The sequence below is a fragment of the Pagrus pagrus genome (assembly GCF_965226575.1).
Source record: "Pagrus pagrus genome assembly, chromosome: 11".
Lineage (NCBI taxonomy): Eukaryota > Metazoa > Chordata > Actinopteri > Spariformes > Sparidae > Pagrus > Pagrus pagrus.
Window position 1 is genome coordinate 26255620 of NC_140195.1, and position 21819 is coordinate 26277438.

The 21819-nt window shown below is 42.2% G+C and overlaps 1 protein-coding gene across 2 annotated transcripts in view; it reads left to right on the top strand.

Annotated features, from left to right (window-relative positions):
* Positions 1–1227: 1227 nt before the first annotated feature.
* Positions 1228–21819, top strand: part of LOC311265858 (plexin-A1-like) — a 326362-nt gene continuing 305770 nt past the window's right edge. For both annotated transcript variants that reach the window (XM_084367924.1, XM_084367925.1), the window contains exon 1: positions 1228–1518. The gene's annotated coding sequence lies outside the window, so the exon portion shown is untranslated. The remainder of the gene's footprint in view (positions 1519–21819) is intronic.

Here is a 21819-nt window from a genome sequence, read left to right on the forward strand (position 1 = left end):
AAGAGGTTGAAGGAACGGTGAAGAAAGCCAGACGTCTCCTGGAATAAGTTCACCAGCGAGACTAACCGGGCTCCTGAGGCAAGCGCTGCTTTAAATAAAACAACACAACTCCTGGTTCTGCCTTATTACATGACCCTCTCTTTCTAAATCTAGATTATTTAATATCAGCTGAAGATCTCTGAGGCCACTCCCTCAGTCACTTATTAAAAGAGATCTAGCATGCTTGTTTTTTTTCCTTTCCTTCAGTGTGTTATAAAGGTTCTTGTGCATGTAAAAGGTCTTGAAAGTTAAAAAATCCTAAGTCCACGCCAATTACAGCTCCTCTCTCCCACAGAAAACACTGCTCTTGAAGTGCCTGAAACACGTTGTCCGTAGTCCCGCCTTTAATTCTGTGACTCTGTGACATCACACTGCGTCACAGTGTCACATATCTGCATAATTTATGGCTTAATTCATACTGGAAGTGAAGCAGAGCCAACCGGAGACACGGTGAGCAGTGCTTGCTCGGACGTGTGTGAGCTGACCAATCAGAGCAGACAAGGTATTCGGGGGGGGGGGGTCCTTAAAGAGACAGGAGCTTAAACAGAGTGTTTCAGACAGCTGGGGAATACAGCGCCACAGCACTGGACAGGATGAGAAAACTGATGTGTTTTTGAGCATTGAAGCATGTAAACCTTTTTCTAGTAGCAACCAAAAATAAAATTATGAACCTGAAAATGACCATTGATACTTCTTTTTTTGTTCCACTGTGGGATTTTTGAGAAAACTTACTAAATAATGGTGAACAGTAAGTATAGTGCACTATATGGTTAACAGGAAGTGATTTGGGACACAGCCCAGGACCCTGGAGCCAAACAGAATTCCGCCATCACTAATTTTCCACCTGTGTTTTCCTCACTGTGACGTGAGAATGGCCTCAGAGCATGTTGCATTGCTGCCACTGTCAGTGACGTATTAGCAGCATGCTAATATAACCTTAAAATACCATACAACAGGGCCTGCTGCTGAGAGATGTTAGTCGCTTAATGTAAAATCTAGTTCATGTTCATGCTGAACAACTAAGTCAACACTGAAGTACAATAAGAAAGTGCTGCTGTTTGAAGGTAGCCCTTGTGGCCATGCCCTAATCAGTGATGTCACAGCTGGTGTTTCCAATCAAGCTATCAAGTGAGAACACCTGCTGTGATCCCAGGACTTGCAGCAGCAGCAGCAGCAGCAGCGGTCTTCTGGCCTGTGTGCTTCAGTTCTGATGTGCAACTTAATATTCCACATTTAGCCAGGAGCTACAATGCTCATAATGCAATGAACGGGCACATTACTGAGGCCATTTAGGATCAACATTGTGAGTGGAGGTAGCAAAGCCATTTCTTTCATGCTTCCTTCTACAGGCAGTGGGAGCACAGCAGCCATCTTTTATTCACCGGACAGCAGCTTTGATGGTGTGTTTGGATTTAAGTTGGGGGCGAGACAGATCCATCACCTGACGCAGAGGAAGATATCTACAGGCGGAGACAGAAGGTGAGAATCCGTCGAAACAACTATGTGAAAAAGGGGAAAACTGTATGAATAAATGAGCTCATGGACAGTTGAGCTTGAAGCAGAGAGTGTTTGGATTATTTATCAGCTTTCTTAGTGTGCATGTTGTACACTTTGTTGTCCTATATGTTCTAAAGTAAAGCATGAGTTATTGGTACATAGTGAGGAAAAAGTCCGGTGAGTACAGGGAACTGGTCCATGTCCTCCAACTGGAGGTGACAGATGAATTAAAGGAATTTTTTTTGTCTGTGCTCTGTTTCCTGAAGAGCCTTTCCTAAAAACAACCTCCCTCACAGGGTTGTCTGCCCTGCATACGTGTGTGTGTGCGTGTGTGTGTGTGTGTGTCGCCTGGTGTGATCTGACCAAGTCCAGGTCGTGGTTACAGCTTTGAAGAGCAGTCTAATAATGCATCCTCTTGTTTGGGCCTCGCAGCTGCTGTTGTGTTTGTCTTGGCAGTCATCAGAGGTTGAGGACGGACACAGAGCCGCGAGGTTTCCAGTGCCCCTGTGTCACTGTGTGTGTGTGTGTGTGTGTGTGTGTGTGAGTTTTAAACCTCTGACTTGTCCAACTGCTGTGCGGATGGTGATGGGGTTGGCACGAGGGTATGGCAGCTACTGTATGTTAAGGCTTAGAATTTGGTCTTTCTCGGTTGGTTTTAAGCGCAGAGGAAACTGCCAGCGAAGACCAAAAAGTTTTACTTTTTTTTGGCATTTTCTCAGACTTCCAAAAACCCAGGGCCTCTCGTGAAATGTTTCTCAGCGCTGAACTTGCTCCAGTCCGTCTATATGTCTTACTTTCCATCATTCCTTCCCTTCAGCCTTTGCCTGCATCTATTTGAGGGTCACTCTGGTGTAAATGAGAGCATTGTTCCAGAAGGGGAAGGCTGGCTTTGCAGAGAGGATTATCTGTTGCTGTTGAGCTGTGGGATTCAGTTCCTTCTGGAGTATGAGCCGGTCAGCGAGCTGCATCACTAAGCTTGTTATTATTGTTTTGGGAGAGGGAGACTGAGTTCTGAGGGAGAAAGTCGAGGAAGATATAAAGTGGGAAAGGCAGAAAGAAAAATGGAGGGAGAGTGTGTTTTGAAGACGGTTTAAAAGTCCAGGCCCGATCTTTAATGATTTGGGAGGAAGGACAAAGATGAGTAACAGCAGAAGGATAGAAAATCACTGCATCTGCAGAAACCCTCGTCGGACGCAGGTTTTAATGGGGAGGAGGAGAAAAAATGCTTAGATGTGCTTTTTCCCACGAGCAAAACTGGGAGGAGAAACCTGAGGAAAAAGCTCAGTTATCTCAGCAGACGGCTGTAGACAGTCAGTCAGACGGACAAGAGCACGACTCCATTGAAGGGTGAAGTCTTCATACAGACACTGGATCCTGCAATCTTTCTTTGGAGTCTTGTGTGACTTTTCAAAAATAGTCACTAGGGCCAGACACTTGCACCAGACCAAACTGATACCACTGTGTCAAATATAGCAATACCGCGTATAGTGCCAATTCTGAATGGCAGTAATGAATTTAGTTTCAATTAATTGTCTTTTCATACATTTTTTTTTAAAATGTTTGTTTTCCTGTTGACTATGATACACTGGTTGTAAAGCAGGTACCTGCATATTCAATAAAGAGATAGTCCTGTCTGCTTATGAGCAGGCAGAGAGCAGGATCTCACTCCACTGACAATGGCAGAAAGCTACCAATTCAGCGCTCATGGCGACGGCTTGTACTACTAAACAGGCTGAGCGATGAAACGCCAAAAGAAAAAAGCAAAGGGAGCTGCCTCGAAAAAAAGAAAGGAGTCTTGCTAGTGTGGTTGCGTAAAGAGGAGGGAGCTAAAATGATGACGGCAGCTTTAGGAACCGCAAAATCATTTTTATATATATATATGAATGAGTTTAATTTGCGTATATTATACTGTAAATACAGCACAAATCTTAAGATTCAAGTCACTTCTTTTGGGCTTGTTTCCATAGACCTGGTTATTTGTTTCTCTAGTGAGATCTGGCAACACTGTCTGTAGGCTATCAGGAGGAATTAGTCCAGGATTGATGTGTGCTGTCACCCATAAATCTTCCTTTTATCTGATGCTGTAGAGGCTCATCTGAAGCTAACCCTGACAGTGAGGAGTACTTCAGTAAAGTGGATAGTGCATGATGAGGCTGCTCTGCGGTCAAGAGCACAGGTGGCTGCAATAATGCCACATGAGCGAAATCTACCACAGTTTGGTCAAATCAAGTGCAGTAAAATGGCAATGTGTGTGTGTACTACCATACCGTTTCCACTACCTTAAAAGCAGGTGCCACAGTGACCACTGCCTTCATTTTTTGGGATCTGCTGAACAAACAGATCTTATATTTCACTCAAAAAGTAAAGGTTAGCTGACATCCCGGCTCATATCTCCAAATCAAACAACTTACTGAACTAAATATTGAAGAAATGTCAGAGCAAAAATGTTTAAATGTAATTTATGTGCACTTACTGGTTGGCTAGACTGCTGGTTGATTCCTCTTCTCATCCCCCCATCTCTCCAGCCTGTCAGCGTTTTGACTGGGGCTGCTTCAGGTACTGTACTCTGCTGACACTGATGGTTGCACCGTGCACATCCCATGCACTCAGGCTGAAAACTCAACCTGGCATTTTCCTGGAGCTGGATTGGAGGCAGGGGAGGCAGAGCACTCCAGCACTGACAGGCAGGTCCAGAGCTGTACTTATGACATAGTCTTATCAAAGAAACCAGTGGCTGTAAACATCCTGAGGATCTAATGCTGCTTGGAAAACAATTACAGTAAAATGTATTCTCAATCTTCTCTCAAAACTACTGGTTTCCATAATTCTCTGGTGTCTGAGGACGTGCTGATTTTTATTCATTCCAAGCAAAATATCTTTCTTCTTGGTCTGAGAAATCATCTGATGTTGGGCTGGAATGAAAACCGGCAGGCTATTTGATGGCATGGGACCGGACACCGCCGACCAAGAGGAAACATTCTCTCTGATAACAAAAGTATTCAGTTTGATTTACAACTCTCTCTGCAAAATAAAATGGGGAAGGCAACACTCTTCGAGAAATAAAACTTGCTTGACAGTGGGAAGGCGCATGATTGTTCGAAATTTTACAACTGAGTTATCTGAGACTTTGAAATCCCCCCCGCCCAATTCTCTGTAGAAACCATCTCCATAGGAAACTTGAGATACAGCTCTTCTAAACCCCACAAGGTGCTGGATAAAAGTCTGGTCATGCTAGGGTCATGCTAGAGTCACACTTCTTTACTCTTGGGTCAGGCCACACCATCCTAAACTTTCGTGACTGTATCTTGCATGGTTGTGATGCTATCACGCAGTCAAAATCTGTCCACAGCCAGCCAGCTGCAAAAAAAAAATCCTAAACTACCTCTGTGTTAGGTTTCCACTACAATAGGTGTCTCCAGGACCACATTTCACCATAATGACTCACACACACAGACTCACAAGGTGTAAAACAATACCAGAAGACACTGAGGTGTTTGGAAATGATCACACAAGTCATATTTTTTTTATGAATAGTTATAAATTAAAACAACAGCATAAAGTTGTTTTTACAAAACTGTCTCAGACCCATTGTTCAGCTTTGTTCAGTGGTGACAGTCCCAGAGACAGTTCTCTTCCTTTGACAAGCAAGGCAAACATAACACATAGCAAGTTGGTGTATCTTTTATTGTAGTGCCCTCTCTTTGCATTCACTGGGAAATGTATGATTAGGTCGTCGTGTACATCCAATTGGGGTGTGTACAATGATATCGCGGCTGGGACCTTGTGTGACGACAAAAAAAAAAAAAGGTACCACATAAGGAGAAGGTTGGGCTGGTGGAGGGAGGTGCAGTAGCAAATAGCGTTGGCATCAGCTCGATCAGCAGAGTAAACTGAAGCAAGTGTCAGGTTATAATTTCCGAGCTGTGCACCTGCATGAATACGATTGGATGTTACCAGCCAAAAGGCTGCGAATGAGCCAATGACTGCAGATCTAACAGCTGGTGGCAGTTGGCCAGTAAAAGCACGACTTCAGTGATCTGGCTGAAATAACACAATGCTCCATCAATTCATCCTGTCGGCAACATAAAATATCCATACCAATTTCCATATTGTAGTACAGATATTGTATGGGATGAGTGGGGAATAATGCACTAGGATTCATCCTCTCGGGACCAAAGTAAACAGATGTTCATGGGATCCCGTCTAATAGTTGTTGAGATATTTCAGTGTAGACTTAAATGGTGGTGTGAGCAACCAAACAGCTAGCATGACTTACAACTCTCACTATTAAGGAGTGAAAGGCAAATAGCCTAAATGTCTCATGAAATCACTGTCTCAATGGTTATTTTAACTTTTTCTTATATGTGCTCTGGTGGTCACTTTAAAAAGTATTTTCTGTTTTGAGAAGAAAGCTTAAATGTCAATTAAAATTGGCTTAATGTCGTCATAGACATCTCTGCTGAACTGATAAGTACCTCAAACTTTAACATTTAGCTTAACCAGGGTTCCCCTGTTGCTCCATTTTACGCAGCAGACGGAGTGCTATGAGTCATCTGTCCACTTACATCTCCTCTGTCTCCGTTTTTCACCATATGATTAAAAAAAACCTCGTGTTCATCTCCTCTCCACCTTCAGTCGGGGCAATGTCCTCACCTCACCCTACATCTTCTCATGCTCTACCCTCCCATTTTCTCCCTCCTTCTCCGACCTCACCCTCAATCCACTACCCCCTCCCCCTCTTCTCCTGTGTTCTTCCTCATTTCTAGCCCACCGTCTCTCTGGTGTTAATCACAGCATCTCCATCTCGCCACAGGGGAAATCTCCATTGCTACTCCTCACTTCATCTGGAATTAATGCAGGATGTCAGAGAAGGATGGGAGATTCTGAGCTGCCAGGAGTGTATAGTCAGGTCACTTGGGAGAGGATACAGAGAGGAAGAAGTAAATACATTATTTACATTAGGTATTTACATCCAGGTTGGACAGTGCTCAGTAAAACATCACCCATTCAGGATTCTGAGAGTGCATTGTTTTATCTGATTACATGCAACGTGCACATAAACCATTTTATTTCTTGTGTTTGCACTTTCTACCACCCGTAGGCATTTGAATTCTAGTGAGGGCAGAAAAAAAGGTGGAAAGAGGAGGGAAGGAAGCATAGAAAATGAGTTTCATGGTGTGAAGAAGGGGCTGAAAGAGTGAAGGAAAAAAGATGCATGTTATAAAAAGGCTGGTCGAGGTAGATTAGGGTAGAAAAGATTGGTTTAAGGGTTACAGGCTGGATCCATCCAAAAGAGGGGTCAAGTCAGTGTCTCACAGCCATCAAGCCCTCTCTTCGGACTTCCTGCTTCTGTGTTAGGAATTATCTATGCTGTGGATTAATGTATCATCGTGACATGAAAGAAGACAGCCCTGAGTCGCTCAGTTCAAAAACTTACAAGGTTAACAAGTGAATATGAGTGACAACTGAATGAGCAAGGGCTCTATCAAGGAGAGCATGTTCAATTGTAGATAATCAAGGTGATTATTCAAGGTACAAAGTGATTAATTTGTCATTGTACAAGAAATAACACAATGAGAAACACAATGTGTTCTGTCAATCTGTTTAACATGTTTATAATAGAAGTAATGTACCAATATAAAAATGGTCATTCACCCATTCACACACCGATGGCAACCAAGCCGCTATGCAAGGTTCAGACCTAACCACTGGACTTCAGTGTTGTGCAGAAGGACACTTCGACATGTGAACAGGGGAAGCCTTGCAATCAACCTTGCAACCAATGGACAACCCACTCTACCTCCTGAGCTAAAGCCACCTCAGTATAATTCAGTTTCCCTGACCCTACAGCTGTGTGATTCCCATGTGCTTCCATTTGTATTTCTTGATGGGGAAGTAGTCTAGCCAGCATCTGGTTTGCACAGCCTGTGGCAGCCTAGCTGTGGAAGTACATTTGTCTTACCTTGGCAACGATTACAAGACTGTAAAGAAATAATTTGCACAGAAAAAAAGTGGCAACAGCGTAGTCTTTGTTTGTTGAGTAAATCCTTTGGATGCTTGCCCTCATTAACTCCTTCATTACTGTCTCCCTTGCAGCCTATATTTTACAGCCTATAGTTAAAAGCATGCTGCTTTTCTGTGTCCAACTTGCGTATCCTACTACGTCCATTTCTTGGCAATGGTGCCATTTGTGACAGAATTCAATGTATAGTTATGGTTTCAGCCGTGTCAGCAACGTTGTTTGAGTAACCGAGATGAAGTTCTGAAATTAGGTAGAGCAAGTACAAAGTAGGAAACTCCCTTTAAATGGGGAAGAATAAAATCTTTATTGTGAAAGAATTTTCTTTCTTGAGTTTTAAGGTATTTACTGTAAAAATAGTGGACAAAGCCACCCTGACATGACCAGGATGAAGCTCAAAGTGGGTGGTACCAGCCGTTGACATTTGGTAGTACCTGATATCGCTGAAATGAGCCAAATGAAGCCTGGGTACTGAAACACACCCACCTAGCTGGAAGCTACCAAGCTATCAGAAGCTAACAATCTAGCTGTGGAAGAAAGAAACACAAATCACCTTGTTTTATTCGCATGAATTTAATTGAGGGATCATTTGTGTTGAGGAGTTACTCAGTTTTGCCAAGCTCGCTATCTCCTCCATGAGCTCGCCAGCTCCAGCAGCTGTCTTGCAGTTAATGCTAACAGGGTCATTTGTTAATATAAATCAATGGTGTCCCTCCAATCCACTTTATTACAATTAACTGCGCGGCAGGCCATCTGATATTGGCATCAAAAATGATCCAAAAAGCCCATACACCACAAACATGGCCAAGAAGTCAAGTTCAGTGACTCGAATTAGCTGAAGTGAAGCCTAGCAGACAGCGTGTGGCTAGCCGTCACCAATGGCTGTCACTCAAAGCAGCAGATTATGTTATATAAAAATTCACTCTCTGTATAATTGTCATGAATAGGGAAATTAGCTATTTAGCCAAATCTGGTTTTAGTACCCAAGTGTAAACATGTTGATTTCTGCTGTATAATTGGGGATTTGGACAGAGGGTCTTGTGGGGATTGACTCACTTTTTGAGCTAGCCTCAAATTGCCATTTGAGGAAATGCAGTTTTTGCCACTTCTGCGTCCGCTTCTCAGAATTGGTCTGGTACCACAGTGTCCTCACTTGTAACACTTATCCATCGTCCTTGGTCGAGCTTCAGTAATTGCTTCAACATAAGACATCCAAGTCTCCTGAACCTCATTCAGTAACAAGTTGACCAGGTCGTTCACGGTATAATGTGCATGTTCATCGTTGACCATCTTTTTATATCCGTGTATGGTAAGAAATAAACTAAGCTGTAGCCGGCTACGTTAACACAAGCTGCTTGAACTGGTTGAATATACATGAGTATGCATTTGAAAATAGGTTTTCAATTTAATAATATAGCTTGAACCCGGACATGGTGTATGAATATCTCAATATGTATCAGCTGCATCTGCACAAGTGCCCCCCTGAGTCCATGCTGTCCTGATGTCTTTATTTAGCACAGCTATGATGTTTCAAATTCTGATCCCAAAAAGAAAGAGAGCCAGAGACAAACAGTGATCGAGAAAAGAGAGAGAGAGAGAGAGAGAGACAAGGGCAGTCTGCTTTCTTGGGTCAGAGCTGTTATATAAGGATGGCATAACTCCTCAAAATTGATTTGGATGGACAAGTCTCAATCAAAGTTTTTTTTAACTGCTCAAAGTTTTTGGAATTTGACTTGCCTTAGAAACATTATCCATGCAGCCTGGCACTGCGCCACTGTCAGGTGTTCAGTATTAAACAGTTTCAGTCTCAGTCCATAGGTTATGGAGACGTGACTCTTAAAGGACATTCTGAGTAATATACATATTTCCTCTCCTGCCGAGAATTCGATTAGAAGATCAGATCTGTACCCATGTCTGACTGGTAAATGTATAGGTACTACTAGCAGCAGCTACTGGTCCTAGCCAAGACATAGTCCGGCACTTAAACCACTGTGAAGAGGTGATTTGGTGTTATTAATTGGTGAGCTTTAGAAGTATCGGAAGTCAGATTGTGTTACTTTGCACAGTGCCAGGATATCTGTTTCCCCCTGTGTACAGTCTTTATGCTAAGCTAAGCTAACCAGCTGCTTGCAGTGGCTGTACTTTTCCTCTTCAGATAGGAGTGTGAGGCGAGAACGAGCCGAGATCCGATCCTGTCAGCTAACTCTGACAGAATCAGGGGTTACAACAACTGTAAAGTTTGGCAGAACATTTTGGGCACGTACTGTAGTATCTAATATGTCCCAGGTTCAAACAAACAGCGTGGTACACAGTAAACTATTTTATAGTATATTAGGATTCTGCCAACGCTGCAGCCAGTGATGTATTTGCTGCAGGCAGTAGCTTAAGGGCCTTGCTCACTGCAGAGCCTGTCTGTCTGTCTGCAGCCCCAGCTGGTTAGAACTGAGCTTGACCCACATCATCAGATACAGAGGATGAATAATGAATGCACAGACAGCCAACTAGCCATCCACAGAGACAGCGAGCCAACCTTTACACCCTTCAAGCACTCTGTCAGCCAGTCAGCCCGCCGTGTAGCCAGCCACCAAATCAACACGCAAGCCTGTTGGTCAGAAATGCAGTCAGTCAGCCATTCATCCTTCAAGCCTCCGATTCAGCCAGCCAATGACACAGCCTTGCATCGAATCAGCCAGCCAACCAGCCACATAGCCAGCCTCGCAGTCATGCCCCCACTTGTTTTTCCTGAGACCACCATGACCCCACATCGTCGTCTCTTCACTTTCTCTCCTCTCCTGTCCTCCCTCACTTCCTCCTCACTTGTTTGCATTGTTCCCCGATGACCCCTCCTCCACCACCAACCCAGCGCTGCGTTCTCCCTTCCCTTCTTCGTCTTCCTCATGTGTAAAAAGGGCAGGCCTGTCAGAATAGTTTAGCTACAATGCGTTGTTTTCTCTGAGGCACAGACAGGGTCAAGTGACCCCGACTGTGTATTTACTGTTGGGAAGGGGAAGGGAGAGATTCTTGGCAGAAAGATCTAACTGTGGCTGAGTGTGTGACCGTTCTGATTTCTTTTTGTGATCGACTCAAAACATAACCATTCGAGTTGTAATGTAGGAATTAAATTACACAGACAGAAACAAAGAGATATGATTAATTGAATTGCTCAAAAGTGCAGCAAACTGTGTTCGAGTGGAGACTGTGAACACTTACTTGCCAATTCAAAAAATACCAGTTATTCTGAAAGTCTTACTGTTGTAAGGCGTGTTGTCTCTATTAAGTCACAATCATTGTCAGACAAGGGTTTGGCAGAAAGAGATAATATGACAACAAAAAAAAACAAAACAATGAAAAATGCCAGCACTCATTTCGTACCTCTGCTTAATTTATTTGAAATAGGTCGACATTTTGGTCACCAAGACTTTTCTCAAGACACAACACTCACAAAGTGATGCAGTGCTTAAATACAGCCCACAATTACATGACGATCCACAGCTGTACTGGAGGTGTGCTCACAGTTGCATGCAACAGCTCATCAAATCAGGATCACCATGAGCTATGAAAGTGATACAATATCTATAACACCCCACGACAAGGAGAACATTTTTCACTTATAGCATTATTTATACAAGAAAGGTGTCCAGCCCATAGCATTGGGTATATAAATTCCCTACAGGAATCCTAAAACCTTTTTTCCAAATAAATGAATCAATACAGAGTTACAGTATAAAGATGTGTGAAGGAATTACTATGTTTGATTGTGATTGTAATTGACTTCTTTTCACCAAAACATGTAGTGTATGTGTTGTTGACTCAACAAAAACAAAATAAACGGCAAAAAAAAAATCAGTATTTGCATCTTCTGTTAGCCATTTTTTTATATTTTAAACAGATTTATCTATAGTTTTGCAGGAAAGATTAAAAGTCCACCTGATCACGGTGCTGAAAAAGGCTCAGCACAGGAATTGCAGTTCATCTTGTGGGGACGTCCATGGAGTGAAGTTTGATGGTGATCCATTTAGTAGATGAGGGTGTTTTTAATATGGATTAAGTAGTGGACTGAGTGGCAGAAAATGTGATCCCTATACAGCTTCACTGCGTTCATGGCTAAAAATAGGGAAAATCACTATAATTAAGCCAGTGGTTGAGTTATTCTAACTGCTGCTATGGAGCGTGTGACACATAACAACATAAAGGTTAATTATTTCAGCATTATAGGATGATTTATTTATGTTTGCTTTTCTCTCTCTAACTACATAACTTTTTTTTCTTTGTTGTAAAATAAAACGTTCATGCACAAGATCCTCAGCAATATGATTTTTACATGGAGGAAGAATAACTGTGGATCACAATGACAAAAACCTTTAAGTGAGAACACAGCTTCTGGTGATGGCTTCACAGCTGTTATGTCATAATTGAGGCTAATGCTATTACAATAATGAAAAATAATATAAACAGCGCAAACAAGACTGCAGCGTAATTCTCTTGCATGTCCAATATGCAATTGATTCTGTGCACCGGGCCGTGCCGGGGTGCTAACCCGAGCTCAAGTCAAGCACGTCCTGGTTAAATTGCATAAGAGGCTGAGCTGCCTTTTGGGCAAATTAAGCCCCTCTGTCGCCCTGCTGCTGACTGCCCCAATCCTTCGCCGCCTCGTTCACACTGCACCCTCCCTCTCTCTTCCTCACAATCGCCCTCTGTCTCTCGTCCTCCTCCGTCCTCCTCCGTGCACTCTCTTAATACTCTCCGTCCCCTCCCTCCCTTGTACAGTACGTACCCACACTGCCGAGCCGAGCCAAGCTGAGCTGGCCGGGCCCGCCTGCTTGCCTCGATAGTAACGGCTTTAATAAAAACACCGTTTGGGGGATGAGAATTGAATTTCATACTTGGACGCCCCGACACTACATGTGTTTCTTTTTAATAAAGAAAGGAGAGCGAGCGGAGTGAGAGAGAGGGAGAGCAGTGCAGAGCCACTCGGCCAAAAGAAGATAGGCTGAGGCTTTTCTCATTTCTCTTCACATTCTTGCTTCCTTAAGCTCAGCTGTGTGCTTGGTGTTCCGTGGGGGAGCTGGAGGGGACATCTGGCTTGTCAATCAGAGCATTTCTGCACCTTTCCACGATAAGGCCGAGTGTTCGACTATTTCAAAAACTGGCTCTCAAATTTGTTTCCTCTCTCGCTGTCTCTTATTCCGAGACAAACGGCCCAGTCACCAGGATAAAATGTGAGCAGTTAACATTTCTGCAAACCACAGATAGGTTCAAATTTGTACGTGTCAGAGGCTACACACCATACCGACATATTCACATTACATGTTTGTCATTTGAGGAGGTGGAGGTGACGGTGGTGGATTTAGAGGCTACAAAGCTGCCAAGCCAGTGGCCGCAGTTTGAGTCTGCATTTAAATATTTGTAAGCGTGACACCACCGGATATCTTTAATGAGGCCCCAGGACAACTTCCAGCTGTGTCTGTGGCAACAAAGACCGGATAGATTTAACGAGAAGTTTCCAGCAGTGTTTGTAGCGATCCAAACAGGTATTATGAGCCAAAGCATCATCTTCTCCGAACCATAACTAAGTGGTTTTTGTGCCTAAACCTGGTCAGGTTCATCGCAGCATTTTGACAAATTGAAAACGGACCCTAAACAAACACAAGTTGCAGCATAAAGAAACGTAAAGTTTGAACTTGTGTATTTGCAGAAATGCACTTTGCCAGCATTTATTCTGACAATTGGGTCGAGACCAACACGTTGCCATCAATATTTTTTTATCAGCTGACACATTATTCAGTGAAATGATATCCAGTTGCATTTAGTTGGTCTGGTTTGTTAACAAACAGGAATAACTTTGTAGTTGGCAAAAGTGTGCGACAGCCATCACTTTCAGAGACTCTCACAGTCGTGGAGAGGAAACGACAAATCTAAATAGAAGACTCATAGTCACTGATGCTAATGCTGCAATCACATGGATTCAGACACACTAGACATCAAACTGGACAACATTTCTGTGGATTAGAGATGCGGCCGGAGGAGAATACAGGCAGGGTTAACAGTAGATGCCAAAAAGTTTAAATATCGTAACTGTGGAATGTCATGTAATAATTAATAGTTCATCCCATTGTATATCTATCAATTGATATTTTTTTTGTTCACAATATGACATCACCTGAGCAACTGATCGGCACGCATGTATTGCTGTGCAGTCCTGTTCTTCAGGACAGGGTTGTCTGTCACCGTTCCGTCACCACATCAGTAGTGATTTGAGTCAGCCTTCAAAAAGTTGTGGCCTTTCAGAGTTGTTTCCTGCCAATTGTTGCTGCATTCAAAGCTTTTGGTCAATACAGTTCAAAACTAAAGCTTATGTAACTACTTTTGGTGTGTCAATAGCTCATCAGCCAACCACCTGCTGCATGTTCATCACATCGGGTTTTAGTCCTGTAGCCTTACCGTGAATGAGGGCTTCGATGCAGGACGCTACCTATTTGATCAACAATACTGGTGATTTTTGCATAGTCAGTGCAGCTCGAGGACTCAGTTTTAAATATTCATTTGTTCATGTGCTCAGCACCTCTTTGTATAAGATGACATTGTTGAGATCTCTGAGAAATCAAGTGCAAAAAACTGGACAGGAAATGCAGCTTAGCAACAAAGATGCAGAGAACATAAAAAAATTAGATTTACTAATTCAAACTATTCAGTATCAAATGTTGTTACACATTCTCTAAGAGGTGCCAGTTCTAAGACTGGAATGCAACTGCTCTGACTTCACTGTTCATTTTAAAAAATGCATATAATTTTCCTTTGAGGCAGGTTTGTGTTTTCACAGCTTGGTAGTAAATTTATAAAGACAACAGTTTTGTGAATAGAGTCTCATGACAGATTCTGTACGCCTTCTTCGTGGCTGCAGACAGTCGCAACTGAAATAAGAGACAATTGTTCCAATAAACAAAAACAAAAATTGATTTTTCTCCTTGTCATTTCCTTTCCGAGATCTATGAAAAATCAATTTCCCAACCATGTCTGGTGGGATAACTACATGTCAAAAATGTTCACGGGCTCCGGATGCTGCCGCTGACTGTCGTAGTATTACAGGAGGAAAGCTGAGTGCAGCGCGCTTGTATCTGTGCAGACACAATTTCAATGACACAGCAAACCTCTGAGCCACACCAAAGTACTGATTGTTTGGAAAAATCACATGAAACCTTTCTCAGACAAAAAACAAGATGCAAGCAGAACAAGAACATCTCGGTTTGCATTCATTTTGATCAAAGAGACTGGAGAACGCTTTACTCTCTCCGAACACGCAAAAGGAGTCGGAGCTCCCAGAGAGCTGGTAAATGGAGTCTAAACACACATGTTACTGACCTCAGCCCCCTGTAAGTGACCCAGCGCTGATTTCCTTAACATGTCTGAGCTCACTGCACCGTAGAGCTGAACGGCCTCTGACACGCCGGTCATGAAGCACAAACTCGGTCCGCTCTTATTCCTGCAGGAGCTGCTCCCACACACCAAACGGGACACGAGCAAAACAAAGCACCACAGGAGAAGATATAGTATTTAATAAAGCGCGTTGGAGGCTTTCCCAACCATCTGCGGAGCCTCAATAACAAGCAGCGCAATTCCAAATATTGGCAGAAAAATAATTTACCTTCTGTCGGAAGAACGTGCGTACACACAAACACCGAGAATGATTGCTGAAAGCTCTTTTTAGAGATCGCGTCCAGTCACTCTGCAGCGCACATCATAGATTGAAGAGCGGGAGAATTAATCTGTATGAGATGAAGCATAGTCATGAAAACAAATGTGGGGGAAAAGCAATGAATCATAAAACAAGAAATAAAACAGAAAACGTGGCGCTTGGCCAACAGCACCCATCGATTCATCAACATCCACATGTAAACACTTGTCTGTTACTGTCCTTCATTGTGCCAAATGATGTTTCACACTTGTGATCCAGCCTGTATTGTGCAGCGTTGGGCAGTAACTCATCATTTAGTAACACATTAGCCAACAGTAATGGAATTAAGTTTTACAGTAATGAGTAGTGTATGGGATTATAATTTGTAAAACAGTAATTACATTACAGTTATCATGGTAATGGCCGCCACATAAATTGGTTTTGGCTTGTTTGCAACTTTATCTTAGAAAGTACTTGTACAGGAAACGTTTTATTTTTTTTTTCGGTAGTTGTTATACATTTTTAAGGAAAAGTCCACATGTACTATAGTTATTTAGGAGAATGCTGCAATGATGTTTGCACGGGCATGTAGGTGACTAGATGATGACTGAATTTTCGTTTTAAGGTGAACTTATCCTTTAAGGAAAGTCTAACAGTAATGTACTTCTGCTTGTGAGTAATAATAAAGTAATGTCATTACTGTTTTCTTTGGTCTTTAAGCAGTGGAAGTGATGCATTTATTGTTTGTTTTGGTTGTATATGGGAAGAGCAAGAGCCAGTATGGCTGAACAGAGATCCTGATCATTTCACACTCTACCAGGCTGGTAAAATCTTATTCCGTTTCTTCTTTGTTGTACTAATACAGTATACAAGCACAGTCTTTCATGCGTTTTGTAGAGTAGTCTGTACATCTGTGAATACATGGGTAAAAACTGTTAACAGAAAAGAAACAATCAATCCACATGGGCCACGCATTTGCTTCAACACAAACAAGAGCAGGTGACAAAGGAAGGTAGCTATAAGGGGATGTAAAAGAGAAATTACTTAAGTGAGTGTGTGTGCGTGTGTGCGTGCTTCAGTATAAGCTAGTCCTGGGTAGCAGGTTATCACGAGAGCATACAGGCCTTAATAGAAAATGGCTGTGTTGTCTCCAATCTCATTTGAAATGTGGCACAGGACGACAGTTTTTAAAGTTGCATGACATCTCTGGTAGGGGAAAACCTCTTAGCAGATCTACACACACACACACACACACACACACACACACACACACACACACACACATACACATACACATACACATACACATACACATACACACACACACACATACAGTACAAAAAACAACCCACACGTATATGCACATCTAGACAGTCCTTTTCAAAGCTGACCAAGCTATCATGGGAAAAATGAATAAATGGATGAAATGTGGCATGATTTTGAGGATATAGAAAAAAAAATACCTGGGTGAAGAGGCAGATGAGAGGAGCAGGAGAGGGAGAGAGAGCAAGAGGAAAAAAAGATTAGGAGATAGAAACAAGAGTGAGCGATTGTGAAAAGAAAGGAAGAAGGAGGAAACTGGTGACAAATTGCAAATGCTCCCTAGCAGCTCTGACTGACAGGCCAATCATCTTGCTAGCATATCTTGAGGCGAAGCCCGGCTGACTGTTATTAATTGAAATGTGATTGGAGGATAGGGGGGTGGAGGGGTGGCCACGATGCTCACATCTAATCCACATCAGAGCAATTAATAACGCATTCACTCCTCTCCTCTTCTCTGCTCTCCACTCTCATCACCATTGATATTTCCAATGGTGACTAGAAATTAGAAAAGGAGGGAGAAATAATTGAAAAGGGATAATTCCGAGAGGGGAGCTTGGGGCGAATGATGGAATTGGGAGAGGGGATTAATTTGTGCAACAATTCAGGGGGCTGCCCAGGAGGGGAGCAGCTTCTTTTTTTAATTCCTTGAGAGAATTTGTGATGGCCAAAGCCTCACGGCTCAATTTCATTCATTGCATGTCCAGACGACGGTAAAGACAGAATATGAAAGGGTGGAAAAGGAAAGGAAGAGAGAATCAGACTTTCCAGGTTCATTAACTTTCTTCCTTCATCAAGCTTTAAATAGGCAGGTAGTGCTGGCAGGAGTACTTAACCAGCTAGAGTCAGCTCCAGGCCCTGAAGTAAAGTTAAGGTAGTGTTCCTCAGAGTTCTGGATCATTCTGCTCTTTTCTTTATTTTTACGTTCCCTCTATTTTAACCTCTACCCCCTTGAGGAGCTGCTGATCCATGGCAGGAAGTTGTTGAGGGAGTAGATGAGACATTGATCTCAATGACCACAGAAGCAGAAGGACTACAGGGAAATTAAATTAATAATTATAGACATTTAGAAGGAGGAATTGAAGAATCTTTATTTTATCACATGCAGTCATACAGTGTACAACGTAGTGAAAGTGGTCCTCTGTATTTTACCCATCCCAGATGATCAGTCGGCAACCAACGCACAGTGCCTCAGGACCAACTCCAGATCAAATCAACACACTGACTGGAGAATTATCCTGATATACATGTGTTGATGGTGGGTGAAACCCGACTCGGAGTAAACCCATGCCAGCATGTTAACTTACCAGCCACATCAGCTGCAGTTGAAACAGACACAGAAGGGACAGTGGTCATTGAGCTAGAGCTCTTCACAGGTCCACAGTTCGTACCCAAGACTTGGAAATGTGCTATAATATAATATCTAGACCCATTGATTTGTAAGCTCATCGCTATCAACAAGTTAACATTAGCTTATAAGTGCTCAAAACTAAACTTCATGTCTTACCTACTGTAGGGTAGCAGCCTTCTCACCTGCCAGGCCGCAATGCATGTAATCTGTCTTCCTGGCCAAAATACATCCAGGTTTTCTGCGATGACAGATGACAAGCATGTTTAGAATCAGCTTTACAGTAGCAATACAATCAAAGGGGTCCAAAAGTTAATACACTGATGAATCCTAAAATTATAGTTTTGTCATATGCAGCACTGACATCCAACTCTTGAACATCTATGCACAACCAGCTGGAACTGAAGCAGCACCAGCCAGCATTTAGAATATTTCTTTTCTTTAACTAGAAAATGAAACATTTACAAAAGGTCTTTGAAGCGTCCTTTAAACAGTTTTGTATAGGTATTGGATTCCACAGTTTCACCTGGCCTTTTTCAAAATCACTCCTCCTCCTGTCAGGCTTTTTCTCTTCCTTTCAAAGTATTTTGCATTATTCTAATTTTGTCTTTCGTGCTTTTATTTCTGAAAACTCCAAAAATTGACGAGGACAGGTGAGAGTAACCTCGCTCGAGTGGCAGCCCATTAATGCACAGTAATTTATGTGAGGATTTCTTTTTCCCTTTTCTCTTAGAAAACAAATTTTTAGTTAGTTTAGTTTCACCCTGACATTCTCCCTCTCAGCGAGAGCACACTTTTCATGTAGGCACACACACACGCTCACATATTACGAATGCCATCTCAATCAAATGACTCGTATTGTGGAGGACTGCCATTATAAGTGAAGCCACACCATTGTGAACGTTTATCGCAGGGAGTGAATAGGCTCTGAAAGGAGTGCACCAGCACATAGAAAAGCTGCACAAAACTTAAGGTCTTCGCTCTGTCTGCCCATCCTTGGCCCTTTTATATTCAGAAAAACCTCCTGTTTTGAGACCTTGATGTCTGAATATCATCTGAAAAATAGTTTTAAAAAAGTGTGGGAGACTAAGTGAAAGAAAGTAATCAGTGGTGTAGCTCAATGGACATAGGCTCGAGATCTACACGAGTCAAGTTCTCAAAGTTTCTTTCTGACTTTTATAACCAAGCTTTTACGTACACATTTACTGCAGGCTTGAGAATAAGTCACACTGACAACTACAATTAGTAGTCAGTGTTTTCAGTAGCTGTACTGAGTTTATTAAAACTGTGACCAGAGTATTTGACTATCCACAAAATGTCTGATTGCTTTTTTTATTTTTATTTTTAAACAATTCATTCATTATGTGAATTGTTTTTGTTAGATTTTCATGATTAAAAAAAGTCTATAAAGGGTGACGGAGATGAACTTGAATATGTTTCAAGTTTCATTTGAGTCTGATCATAAGATCAGTCACAGAAAATTACTTAAAACACTTGATAAAAAGGAAAGGTAAGATAGATGGCAACGAGGATGGTGAGCTTTGAAGTTTCAGGAGTCATTAATAACACCATCAAACACATCATGTTTAAGAAAGTAGTTTAACGATGCACACACACACACACACACACACACACACACACACACACTGGGCAAACTGGAGTACAATTAGCTGGTAATTAACCTGATCAGGCTCCGTCAGTTATCATGCTAAACCGGCTGGGTATGAGGGGCAATACAGCACCGGCCGTCTGTCAGGACTATACTTTTGTTATTGTAACATAACGTAACAACAATTGTTAAAAGAGAGAAAAGAAAATAATATTACAAAATGGCCCGGCAAATAATTAGTTTTGTAAAGGTTTTAAATATCACTGAGCTTTTTAATAGTCCTGATAGGAGTTTAAGGGATGGACACAGGAAGCATTGATAATCTGGGACAATGTAACATACAATCTAAAGTATGTCAGAGCCTAATGGAGGGCTGGGGGTTCTCACCAAGAAAATATATTAGCAGAGCAGATGTCATTTTCCTGTATTCTGGTGCCTTTAACATGTGGTTTGATACTTTTATCTGAGAAAAATGAGGTGTACATTTTGTAATTTGATCTGTAAATGTCTGGCCCCAGATCACATATCTGAAGATATTAAGAAGGAAGACGTACACAAATTGATTCGCTACCTACTTCAGAGTCATCTCTAATAACCAATCATTGTTTATTCAAATTGAGGATCTCTTTCTGCTCGCATGAGATCGCAATTAAATGAATTTCATTCAACATCACAACAGCTTTGTGGCGTAGAGATAGACATTTAGTTAAATGCCAAACTTAGATTTTTGATTGATTTTTTTTTTATCAATTTCCTGAACATTTTGACGGTGTGCCATCCTCCTAAACTCCACCACCTGGCATCCGAGCATCAAAATGACCAGAACGTCAGTGGCGCTGGTATGTGTGTGACAATTTGCCTGGCTGCAAGGTAGCAGTGAAAACTGCAGTGAATTTGGAATTCCATTGATTTGGGAATATTCAACGCATTTTCAACATGGTACACATTTTAAACCCATGGTTTTAAGTTTAAACATGATAATAAAGTTTGGATGGTCTAGCATTTAGCATCTAGGAAATATGCCTCTTCTTCGCCGTCATCTTCATTTGTGCTTCATGGCTGCAAAGTTGTTTCCAGACCTACGAGTGGACAAGTCAGTCCAGCAAATTGTGTTGATCTTGGGCTCACAGTCTGTAAAACACAGATCACTGCAGGAGATAAAGGATGTGGGAAAATAGACAGAAAATAAGTATTAAAGGGAAGAAAGAGAAAATGGCAGCAGGTGATAGAGAAGTTTCTTATGTGATGACAGACTGTTTCAAAATGTAACACCTACTCTGATAAAATGAACATGGGAATATGAAGTTAAACACTCCTGTCATGAAGCCTTCTGCTGCTGACATTTCAGTGGGGCCATCACATATTTATATCCACCGATCGTCACTAAATAAACCGCTGTATTAAACTGAAGGAGTAATGTTAGTGCTGCTCCCTGCTGAAGAGAGAACAGGAAGTGTTTTATTTTCATATATGTTGTTCAAATGACACCATTATAACCTGAAAAGCATTATTTGTCATTTGTGAAACTCTAACCTAACGATCCAATTACCCTTATTGTCAACAAGTACAGAAAAACACAGTGTCTGATGGAGGAAAATGTGTCGATGTCTCTAATGAGGAGCTGCTGTCTAACACGGTTTGCCCCCTGCAGAGGAAGACGCGCTAATAAGAATGCAGGGCAGGTCGCCTGTCTTGTATTAATCACAGCTGCCGACTGGGAGAAATCAATGAGCTAAATGCTAACACTTTGGCCGGGACACAGACGGACAAACTGGCCTGTTAGCCGAGGCCAAAGGAGGTGAGACTCCATCACTCCACATGGAGAGCGGAGAGAAACACAGCGATCATCGTGTGTTCCTGTGCTGCGACTGGCACACCTTCCTCTGCCATGCGCTCTTCCTTTGCCATGACAACAGTCGTGCAGGGATATTTTAGAAGGCCATATATGTACAGGATAGGCTAAATATTGCACAGACGAATTTATTGATGTCTTCTCTCTTTTTCATTTTCTGCACCTTGTTCAATTCTGCCCGTTGACTGACAGAGGATATTGGTGTAATGTTCTTCTTCCCACTGCTTTCCACTTTTGAAACGGCGCACACACACACACACACACACACACACACACACACACACACACACACACATACATTTATACATACAATTGTCTCATCTCTTCCTTCCTGTCCATCTCCGGCTCCCTGTACCTCTCCACATCCATATTGTTGTTCCTCCTCTCATTTCTTTTCCATTTAAATTGCCTCTGCACATGACACAAATAACACAATGCTGCCTGTAGGATTTTGGCGCGACTT